Source organism: Beta vulgaris, chromosome 6 (genome assembly GCF_026745355.1).
Source record: "Beta vulgaris subsp. vulgaris cultivar EL10 chromosome 6, EL10.2, whole genome shotgun sequence".
In the NCBI taxonomy this organism is placed as follows: domain Eukaryota; kingdom Viridiplantae; phylum Streptophyta; class Magnoliopsida; order Caryophyllales; family Amaranthaceae; genus Beta; species Beta vulgaris.
Window position 1 is genome coordinate 50,965,493 of NC_079207.1, and position 11,954 is coordinate 50,977,446.

An 11,954-nucleotide genomic window follows, 5' to 3' on the forward strand; every position below is an offset into this window, starting at 1 on the left:
TCTTATAAGTTGATGCTCGTCCTCCTCTGATTCTAAATCACTTACATATCTGGCAGCACGGTAAATATTGAATCTGGTCTGACCTCTAGCAAGGTCGAACTCCACAATGAGCTCATTATCACTATTCATACCTGCTCTTAATATATTACGCATAGTATATTCTAAATTGGTGTAGTTATTATTGTCAGATTTAGGGGTGTAAGTGGATTGGACTGGATTGGACTTTGCCAAATCCAAATCCAGTGCAAAGTTTTTTGGACTCGAGAAATTGAGTCCAAGTCCGATCCAAATATTTTTTGAGTCCAGTCCAATCCAGTCCGATAATTTTTTCTTGAGTCCGAAGATAGTCCAGTCCGATTATTATATCTTTTTTTTCGATTTAGATTCAATGATTCACAACGTTTTTTGAGATGCTTGAGCATTTGACATCTGATTCAATTATCAATATCCACAAATAAGATTGAAAGCTTAAATTAAAGTAAAATACTATGAATAAAAAGTTGAATTAGATGCTTACCTTGATCTAAGTTGAGAGGAAGCAGAGAGACTGAGAATTAATCTGAGGGACAAATAGAGAATGCGAGAGTCGAGACAATGAGGTAGAAAGAAAATGAAGAGTAAGAGGAAGTGAGTATTAAGGACTGAGGAGTGAAGTAAGATAGAATTAGTTGGCTACTAGCCTACTAATGCAGTACTGCTAGTATAATTTACTTATTTAACAAATGGAGCTAAGTGCAATAGTCTAGCGCCAGTTGACATATTTAGAGAGAGAAGGCTGAAAAATCCAAAATTTTTAAAATAGTATCATTATTTTTAATATATAGATTATATATAAAAATATTTTTGGACTGGACTAGACTTATTGGACTCCAAAGGGATGAGTCCAAATCCAGTCCAAAAATATTTGGACTCGAAAATTTAAGTCCGAGTCCAGTCCGAAAAATTTTCAGTCCAGTCCAGTCCAGTCCGACAAGTTTGGACTGGACTGGATTGGACTCTGGAGTTTCCGTAGTCCGCTTACACCCCTAGTCAGATTCACTAATACCATCACCTTCATTATCACTTAGTACAATAGAATTTTGATAGCTTCCTACTCTATTATCTTGTCTGGCAGACATGGTTAGGGATCTACAACAAATAAACACATTCCAATAGATATATTTAGTACTCTCCCTGAATGCAATTCCAACAATAAACAATAAGGAGCTACCACCAACAACACGGGCATAATAATATAAACAGTTAGCAGGAAAGAAAAATATAAACAATTAGCAGGGAAGAAAAAATATAAACAGTTAGAAGGGAAGAAAAAATATAATCATGCTGAACTAACTATTTAATACAAATATAATATTTCTATCCTATATGTCCTTCCTATACTACCCATTCTCACAATACAACAAATAAAACTTAAAAGTATTAAAAAAATAAATACATTTATTACAATTTGATAAGGGTGGTAGCATGTAACGGGCTTATTTTTAAAACCATTTATTAAAAACTAATTATATTTATTAAGTTAATTATGTTTCGAAAATTCTTATTTTATTTGAGATATGGAATGTGAATTATATGTTCATGTTTGTAATATATTTATTTTATTTTATGAGGCTATTATTATTAGAGTTTGTCTTCTAAGAGACCGCCTACTTTTAAATTAAAATTAGGCAATGATAAGCCCAATATTAAAAATAAAATTAGTCCAATAATGATCAAGTTAATTTCTTTCAATGACTAGTTTAATCCATTTAGTTACTAGGTCTACTTCTATATTAAAATTAGACCGTCTCTTTTAATAATTTTTGTTATTATTATTGGGAATTTATATTTTGGGTTTTGTGCAACTAGTTGAGTTGTATTTTTCCCAAAATAGAGACCCAAACCCAAATTACCTTTGTCGATTATTTTTCAAAGTAACAGGACCAAACCCTTACTCTTATTTGTTTTGGCGGTGAAGAGGATCAAACCCCAACCCGTGAAAAAGAAACCCAAAACCCAAAAAGAAAATCAAACTCTCTCGTCTCCTGGTGAAACCCCGACCCCCTCTCACCCTCGCTCGCTCACTTGCGCGCCTCACTGGTGTCCCTAAGCTCACTGGAGCTTGACGAATACTGCAGCAAACCCTTCTCTTTCCTTCTCCTCGCAGTTGGATTCCCCTCCCCTGTTCGTCCCTGCTTGACGCTGCTATCACGTCACCCGCATCACTGGTGCTGCTGTTGTGTTGTCGTTGTTGTTCCTGTGGCTACTGTTAATGGTAGTGTTGCGGTTGCCATCGTCGTCGCCTCCTCTGCCCTGTTCTCTCTCCTCTGTTCTTGCGTCGTTGTTGCTGCTGCCGCTGTTGTCGGTTGTCGTCGCTGCAGTTGTGGCGTTGTTGGCGCCGTCGTGGGTCGCTGCTGCCAACACCTTGCTGTTGGTGGTTGAGGCAAAGTACATAAGGTACCTTTCCTTGTGTTGAGAATTGTAGTTGGTTGTTATTGTTGTGATAATCTTGTTGATGTTAATAAGTTGTTGATTGTTGTTGTTCTTATGTTATGATGTCGTGTTGTTGCTGTGTTATTGTTGTTGTTATGATTAAGATTATTTTGCAAGATTAATCAGATTTTACCTCAAATTAGTTAATCTATAAATAATATCATGTGAAGAATTAGGTTGCTTTAACTATGCTTAGTTAGTTTGCTAATCTGCAAGTATCAATTAATAATTAGCTATTGTCTTAGTTGATGCTGGATTATGTGAGTGGCTCACTTAGTATTCAATTAGAATTCGATTTATAGTTCTTGGAAGTTTATTGAGTTTAAGAATGGATATCATTCATTAGTTAAGTATTATCAGAACAAGGTGAAATAGTTTCCATAGTAATGAGTCAATCAAGTTAAATTTCTTTATTTGAGATTATGGTAATTTAGTATTATTGTTGTAATTTAGGATTATATGGAGCTCTGGGTTGAATTATAATTACTTTATGCTTGAAGTGAGGGTTGTTAGTGGTTACAGATAAGTTGAATATCGAATATATTAATGTAGGATATTGATCAAGTTCCTATATTTGCTTCTCAAATTCGTGGAATCTAGTTATGTGTTATTAATAGTGATTTATGAGTTTTGGTGTATAAAATATTTAGTATAAAGTAGGAACAAGAACTATGAGTTGTTAAATTGTGAATGTCTTCATTATTGTAATATGTGAATTACGTGGGTAATCTTATGATGATGGTTTACCTATAACTAGAATGGTTTTCTACTATTGGTTTCGTAAAGTTCTAAGTAGAGATTCGTTTTGGTGAAAGTGTACTTTAAGATATATTAAAGGATTAAAAGAGTTAGTTTTGAAATAGCAGAGAGTATCTGATTAGAAGTGTTCAATAGTGTCCGGAAGAATAATTATTTGAGTAGACTTTAAAAGTGTGTTGATGAGCTATGGGAATTAGTTTCTAAAAGAGTATAGTCTATGATTGAAGTTGTTCAATGACTTGAGTATCTTATGAATTAGACTTTAAAAGATGAATTGACTTAATTAGTAATATCACATGAAGTTAGAGAGATGTTTAACTAATTACTAGTAATAGTATAAAGAGTATGAAAGTTAGTTTACCTTACAATGGATTAGATTATGGGGATTGTGGTTATAAAAGAGAAGTCAATATAAAATATGTATTTGGATTAATATAATAAGGTTGTATCGATTGTTTATAATTCACAAAAGTAAGATAAAATATGAGATTACTTAACTGTGTATAAGCTCGTGGATTACTTCCACGTAGCCTCGGATATATGGTGGCGTAATCTAATCAGAATGAGATAGACTCACTTTATATGGTTATAATTGATTTTGTTGTTGATGATATGAATTAGATTCCAACTAATGATATAATATGAACTATATTCAGTTACCTTAAAGTAATCTTCGTGTAATGAGCCTTAAGTTATAGAATTCGAGTTACTCTCGATAGCTAGTTCATTCAGTTAAGAGATTTGTTGTAAGTTTTGTGGTTATTTCATAATCACTATCAGTGTTATTGTTGAGATAAATGTGAATTAATAATCATGAAACGTAAAAGAGTATAAGTTATTTATATATATGCAAGAGTATGAGTTCGGCGTAAGTGGTTCTGTAACTCTCCTTAGTTAATTCTAAGAGAGAGACATATATATGGTAAGTGTTGTCAAGACTTGATAACGAATACTATTATTGAGTTGAATATAGATTGATAAGTATGAAAAGGAAAATTAGTATGAAGTATGTATATGCAAAAGCGTGTAGTGTGTGGAATTAGCTTAGCAACTCTCATTAGTTAATTCTAACTGAGATACCTAGTGATATTGTTGTGGATATTTTATCGACATGATTAATTACTACCATTTGTGGCTCACAAGCATTAGGATGGTAATTGGAATTGAAAAACATAGATGTATCGATTTGGAAATATGTATTTATAAGAGTTATATGTTAAATGATTATGGTTATCTACGAGGGAATTGGTTGGGTTCGTTGTTCAAAGATCGTTATAAAGGATTACTAAATTATTAGATGAGTTATATGAATGATAATCGAAAGGAATCTAAAAGGGGAAAGTAGCCTTGTCTGAATCGACGGATGAGGTGACACGAACAGTGCCCTATGGACTGTGAACCTTGGGGGCCCACAGGGAAAATTGCCCATTGCTCTGTGGGGCGATAATCGGGCGTTATATCAAGTAATGTGAAACATGTGGATGGCTGATGAAATCAGCGAAAAATTGTACTCCGGACTAGTCGCGGTTATTGGCCAAAAGTAAAGCAAATGGTTGGGTGACGACCCCCACTGTCGGAGTGTAAGCTTTGTCTCCTTTGCCGCATTCTATTTCCCCCTGGTTAAAAGAAAGTTATCTCAAATTGTGAAAGTTATTTCGATATTGGATTCTCGATAAGGAATCATATCAGGTAAGTTATGAATGTTTATTCAATATTTGAATATGAATATCGATGTTGGTTTCCTGGTAAAGAAGCATATCATGGTAAGTTATACTGATTTTGGATTCCCGATAAGGAATCGTATCTTGTCATTGGATTCCTGAAAAGGAATCCTATTTTGGTAATTGGATTCCAGATAAGGAATCATGTCATGGAGTGTTGTCATGTTATTTAATTCCTGATAAGGAAGTGGTTGTAGAGGTATAAGGAAATGATTAATATAGTATTTGAGAATCTAAGTTGGATTTCTGATAAGAAATCGATTAAAGGGAATAAGTCATATAGCCTATATCAGAGTTGGTTAACTTAGATTCTTCATAAGTAATTATGATGTCTTGAAGGCCAAGTAAATATATATGAAATATGTTTCTTATATGATTGCTTAGAAGTTGTCTTCTAGTATTTGCGGTTATGTGAATGATGGTGTAATATAAATGAAATAATCAGTTAAGGATATAATAAGCATTTGGTCAACATGAGTTGATGTGATGCATGTCATGACAGTGTGATTATGTTGATTATTGAGTCGTTTTCAAATAAAAGCCACCAAAGCATGTGTTACCCTCGTTTACGGGTTTAGTGCTCAGCTTTGCCGATGCGTATATGTTGTTTTGTCATTTCTGTGGCCTGTCACAGTGGCAGTTTCCCTAAATGTTTCAGGTTGAAGCTGTAAGTTAAACTTTTGCAAGTTGAAGCTGTTATAGGTTGGAGTGGTATTATAGTTGCTATCGAAGTGAGGACGCTTGACTTTGAAATAGTTAGTTGTTTATTATTTATAATCTATCTTTCTATTTAAGAGTAGTTAGTGCTCCTGATTTTCGGTTGGTTGTTGCTCCGCGAAAGTGTTGAGGTTGATGAGCTTTGGGATTTGGAAATATTTTATTTATTGAAATTATAACATGTTTAAATTATTTCTCGCTTTAGCATTGTCCTATTTTCAAAGGAAACTTTGCTGAATTTTCTGTAGAAATTTATGAAAATAAAGTTCGAGAATCAGGATGTAGTTATAATAGTTAATTAATTCGAGTGGAGTTGGGAATTGAGTTCCACACTCTCCCACGTAGTTCGGTGAGTGTGATGGTAATAGTTCGGGTTATCTCGACCAAAGTCTCTTCGCTGTGCTTAATCCTCTGTAAGTTGGTCGAGAGAATTCGGGTTGTTACACTCAGTCTGCTCGGTGGTATGTTAGCATTGTTAAAGTTTATTTCCTCTTGTTGAGTTCTAAATTTCTGATGTAATCTATGAAATTCTACGAGTGATACAAGCTAGGTTTAGTTCCTTAATATTGGCTGATGTTATGGAAAATAGAATTAGTTAGGAGAATTAGTAGAGTATTAACTTTTCTGAAAGTGGTGTATATACCACGAATTGCCCACTACCAGTAGTTGTGAAAGTTGTTTGGTAGAAATGTCAATTTAGGACAATAAGCTAATACCAATTTCTGAAGAGAAGATAAACAATCTAAACATTCTGGCAATTCCTTCAATAATTCCCTAATGAAAAAGAGACTCAAATTCTTGAGGTTTTGCAAGTGTTGAATTCCACTTGGAAGAATCACTAAATTATTAAGATTTTCTAATGTCGATGATAGGAGATTATTTTTGAACGCTTTCCATGGCATACTATCTTCAATGATTATTCGTATGTTTATTTTTTTTTTTTAAACCTTGGTTTGTATACTTATGTTTAATTTTGGAATTGTCCCCTTTTTCTATTGATGATGTTGTAATTATGTTTTGTACCAGGTTCAATTGTTTAAGCACTAGTTCATTATGTTTTTTCACAGATGGTTCTATGAAAAAATGATTAGAGTTTTTTTTCTGATACATTATGTTTAATACAGGTATAACTATTGGGATTATTTGTGAGAATGGCTTCAAATGATGAAAACGTGTCTGCTCGCAAATCCTAAAAAGGTCGACTATAGCTAGCTGTACTCCAATTACCGTGAATGATGACGAAAGTTTAGTTGAAATTGGATCACATGCTCCTTCTATTTTACCAATAACCTCTAGACACACATCAAAAGCATGGTCTGATTTCACAAGGAAGGGATGGGGGATGTTATTAAGGCTGAGTGTAACTATTGTTTGAAGCAACTTGCTGGAGAACGAAGAGTGGGAAGTACTCATTTGAAGGACCATACAAAAATTTGTCCAAAAAACAATGTCAAGACCTTAGACAAACTAGGTTGTTTGGTTCACAAGCAAAACCTAGTGATGAGCAAGACACATTGACATTGGCACCATATAAGTTTCAACAAGAGAAAAGGAAGAAAAACATTGGCAGAAATGATTGTTCTTCATGAGTACCATCTTAGCATGGTTAACCACTATGTTGTTAGAAAGTATTCCTCCACACTTCAACCAATATTCAAAGTACCATGTCGCAACACAACTAAGAAATGCATCATGGGAAGATATGAATCTGAGAAGGAGAATATTAGTATATTGTTGAGGAAAGCAAAGAGCAGAATTGCCTTGACTACTGACATGTGGACAGCGAGCAACCAAAGTAAAGGTTATATGGCAGTCACTGCACATTTTGTCAATAGCTTGTGGAGATTGCAAAGCCGAATTATTAGGTATTACACTTTAACTTGATCTTTTCTTATGCACTTCATGTTAATTGTTTTTGTTATGTATTGCATTTGGTTGTCATTATGTTTCTAGTTGATTTTTTAAACTGTAAACTCTTTCCATTTAGCATTATTTTCCCCCTAGTTTCTTATTTGTATATGTTATCATATTTAATAGGTTCTGATATGTCCCAACTCCTCATACTGCAATTGTTTTAGCTGAAACACTGAAAAAATGTACTCAATCTTGGAATATTAATCTCAAATTGTCTGCCATAACTGTGGATAATTGCACTACTAATGATGCTATGTGGATATTTTGCGTGATGAGTTTCCTTATGGTTCACTAATGTTACATGGTGAATTTTTCCATATGCGTTGTTGTGCCCATATACTGAATTTGATTGTTCAAGATGGACTAAGTGTTTTGTTGTCAGAAGGTCTCCAAAGAATTAGGGAAAGTGTTGTGTTTTGGACGGCATCTGATAAAAGGGTCCAAAAGTTTGAACAAGTAGCTAAGCAAAAAGCTCCTGAATGTAAAAGGAAATTGGTACTTGATTGTAAGACTCGTTGGAACTCTACTTATTAATGCTTTCGGTTGCTATTAATTATAGAAAAGTTTTTGTTGTGTTGAGTGCTCGAGATAATCTCTATAAGAACCCACCAATTTGTGAAGATTGGATTAAGGTTGAGAAAATTTGTGAAAAGCTGAAAGTGTTTAGTACTATTACCCTTGACTTTTCTGCATCAAAATATCCAACGGCCAATATTTACTTTTCCAAAGTTTGTGCCCTTCGGTTTGCTTTAAATAATTGGCTTTCATCCCCTTATGATTATGTGAGAAAAAGGGCAAAAGTAATGCTTGAAAAGTATAACAAATATTGGGCTAGTGTCAACAGTTTGTTGGGAGTTGTAACTATACACTAGTAGAATAATTGCTTAATATTGCGGTGATTTTGCTGTGGTTTTCCCCATACGCAGCAATATATCACTGAAAAAGAAAATGAAAAATATAAATAACCATATTGTTGCGGTTTCGGCAAAAAACCGCAGCAATATGGTGTCAATGAATATTTTTTGAAAAATATTGACCCTTTGACCAGGATATATTGTTGTGGTTTATGGCAAGAACCGTAGCAATATATTAAAATAATATTAAAAATATATTATTTTAATATATTGCTGTGGTTCTTTGAAAAAACCGCAGCAATAGCCTTTAAAATTTAATAAAACACGTAGGCCAGCCAAGTGGCAATTGGGGCTCTCTCACTTCTACCCATCTCACTCTTTCAGCCATTTAGGGTTTTCTCACCCTTTACCCATTCTCTATCAGCCGTTTTATCACATTCTCTCTCTCCTCTCTCTCCTCTCTCTCCTCTTTCTCCTCTCACCCTCACACGCCATTTTCATCTCTCTCATGTTCTCACCTCACTTTGTCTCTCTCACCCTCACACACCTCTCACCTCTCTCTTCCTCGCAATTCTCGCCAACATTCTTTAATGAATCGGCATCGACGTTCGAAAACGACAACCCAAATTGTTTGAAAACGACACTCAATTTGGCGAAAACGACACGCAATTCTCACAGTTTCTCTTGTTTCAACAATTGTAAAAGAGTGGGGATACTTTTTAGGGTTGAACAACAACCCAGATTGTTATAAACTAATCCTCGCCGACATCTTTAAAGAATTGTCACCTGCTCGTCGGCATTGGTTTTCTCGTTGGTTTCAGCCTCCGACGAAGCATTCGTCTTTAGATTTGTTTCATTTTTTTGTTTTCTTTTTCATTTTTTTTCATTTATTTGGATCTCTTTGTTGCCTTTTTTCTCTTATAGATCGTTTTTGTTTGCTTTTTCATTTTTCGTTTTAGATAGTTTTTTTCGTTTTTTTAATCTGTTTGTTGCTTATTTGTTCGTTTTAGATCGTGTTTTTTTCGGTTGCTTTTTCATTTTTGTTTTGGATCGTTCTTTTTTCGTTTTTTTATTAGATCTATTTATTGCTTTTTTTAGATCTTTTTTTGTTTGCTTTTTCGTTTTTTATTTTATTGTTTTGTAATATTGATGTAATTAGATTTTTCGTCTTTATATATTAATGAGATTTATGTCATTTCATCTTTAGTTTGGCTGCGAATTTAGTGGATAGTGAATGGGTTAGTTGTCTGATTTAAATATTTTAAATTTCATTTCCAAATGCAAAAAAAAAAAAAAAAAATTTACTTGTATCATGACATATTGCTGCAGTTTTGGCTAGAAATCGCAGCAATATACTTGATTTTTCTGATATAAAATAATAATATTTCTGCGATTTTACCTAGAAACCGCAGCAATATACTGGATTCTTCTGATATAAAATAATAATATTGTTGCGGAATACGCTAGAAACCGCCGCAATATGTTGAAATATTGTTGCGGTTAGAAACCGCAACAATATATTATTTACCTATTCTTGCACCCCTAATTGTTGCGCGGCCAAAACCGCCCGCAATAGGCCACTTAATGACCAAAAGCAATAAGCATTTATTCTTCTAGTGATACTTGACCCTAGATATAAAATGGCTCTTATTAATTTCCATTTTGCAAAATTATATAACAGTTCTGATAGAGAAGTAAACAAAATTCAAGATCTTCTCAAGCAATTAACGGATGAATACGGGTCGGAGAATGGGAGATCCCAAGGTTCTATAACCGTACATTTGTTAGTCCTAGTGGAGTGAATAGGGATGTTTTAATGCAAGAATTTGCAAAATATTTGGAGCAAGATCAAAGTGAAATAAATAACAAATCAGATTTGGAGAAGTATTTGGGAGACCCTAATGTACCACTTGTTGCTGATTTTGATATTCTTAATTGGTGGAAGACTAACGGAAACTCATATCCAATTCTTCAAAGAATAGCAAGGGATATTTTGAGCATTCATGTTTCTATTGTCCCATCAGAATCTGCATTTAGCACAAGTGGATGTGTTCTAAGTCCTTATTGTAGTCGTCTTCTACCGAAAACCTTAGAGGCTTTGATGTGTACTCAAAATTGGATAAGGGCGGACATTAAAGGTAAAATTATTTCATTATATTATTTTTATGTATTGAATATATATGCTTACTAATTACTAATGAATGTTCTTATATTGAAGGTGAATTGAAAGAATTGAAGTATTCTAAATTAATGAAAGAGGTGGAAGATGAACGTGATGCGGAAACAACTGGAACATCTTGCCTTGATTGATTTGGTATATTAGATGACATTTTACAATGTATTTGAAGACACTTTTAATATGTAATAAAGCATTTGCCTTCATTAATGTGTTTTAACTTTTCTTTTACTATATTATATTGTGATTTTGTGAAGTAGACAACTGTAATGGGCTTATGGCAGATTTTTGTGGTGGATTTTTTGTGGGGATGAAGTGGGTATGACGCGGGTGTGAGGGTGGGTCTAGAATTTTCCCCCGCAATGGGGTGGTGGGCGGGGATGGGGATGGAATCTTCCCCCGCGATGGGTGGTGGGGTGGGGATGGGGATGAGAATTTTATGCGGGTGTGGGGGTACCATCCTCCGCACCCGCCCCGCCCAATTGCCATCGCTACCATCAGTATTTCATACAAATATGATATTAATCTCATAATTAAATCTCATACTTAACATGTTCGTACGCAAACATAAAACATGTAAAATCCAATTATAATAGCAATCATATATAAACTCACATAGTTCCTATACATGATACTACATAACTTTTCTTTCCTAAAATCATGATACCACATCAAACAACACATAGGTATGTACGTACCTTGTATAAACAAATTGATAGGTCAATTTCAACAACTTTAGAAGTCGCCTACAGAGAAATCTCCACCTAAAAAACCAATATAATTTATAGTCAATACTCCAAAAAAATTCCAGCAACTTTAAAATACTCTAAATTCCCATTAAAAATATTTAAAAGTTTTTATCATCAAAACTTCAGTTACTTATACTCCCTAGCATAATACTACTATACTAGTCATGAAAATCCATAAAACTCCATTAATAATACCTTTCTAAAATTTCAGCAACTTATAAATTATTAAAACTCTCTTTAAACATGCTTAAATTCATAAGTTAAATCAATTTCATAGTTTTTAACATGCTACTATGATTTTCCAATCTTTAACACCCTAAAAATCCATGCTTTGATAATTAAAAATTCAATTTAAACATAATAATCAAATCTTAATTTTTATTCTTTCAATACATAATTTATATAATCATTAAAACAATAAACTAAAGCTTCTAATCATAATTAGTACTAAAACAAAACATAAAAACATAATCTTAATCAGAACTTGATCGAGGAAGAAGAAAAGTAATCAAACCAACACAAGAAGAAGAACAAAGGACAAGGCGCCGGACAAGGACCAAGGCAGCGGCGGCAGCAGCAGCAGCAGCCGGGA

General features: G+C 33.8%; 1 long non-coding RNA gene across 2 annotated transcripts; it reads left to right on the plus strand.

Annotated features, from left to right (window-relative positions):
• The first annotated feature begins 1,962 nt into the window (after positions 1–1,962).
• Positions 1,963–10,836, plus strand: LOC125498214 (uncharacterized). Of its 2 annotated transcripts, none has more exons than XR_008970017.1 (3): positions 1,963–2,436; positions 6,794–7,534; positions 10,656–10,836. It is a non-coding gene; the product is annotated as an uncharacterized LOC125498214 (long non-coding RNA). The 2 variants fall into 2 exon arrangements; XR_008970016.1 differs by lacking the exon at positions 10,656–10,836 and adding an exon at positions 10,119–10,590.
• The last annotated feature ends 1,118 nt before the right edge of the window (positions 10,837–11,954 follow it).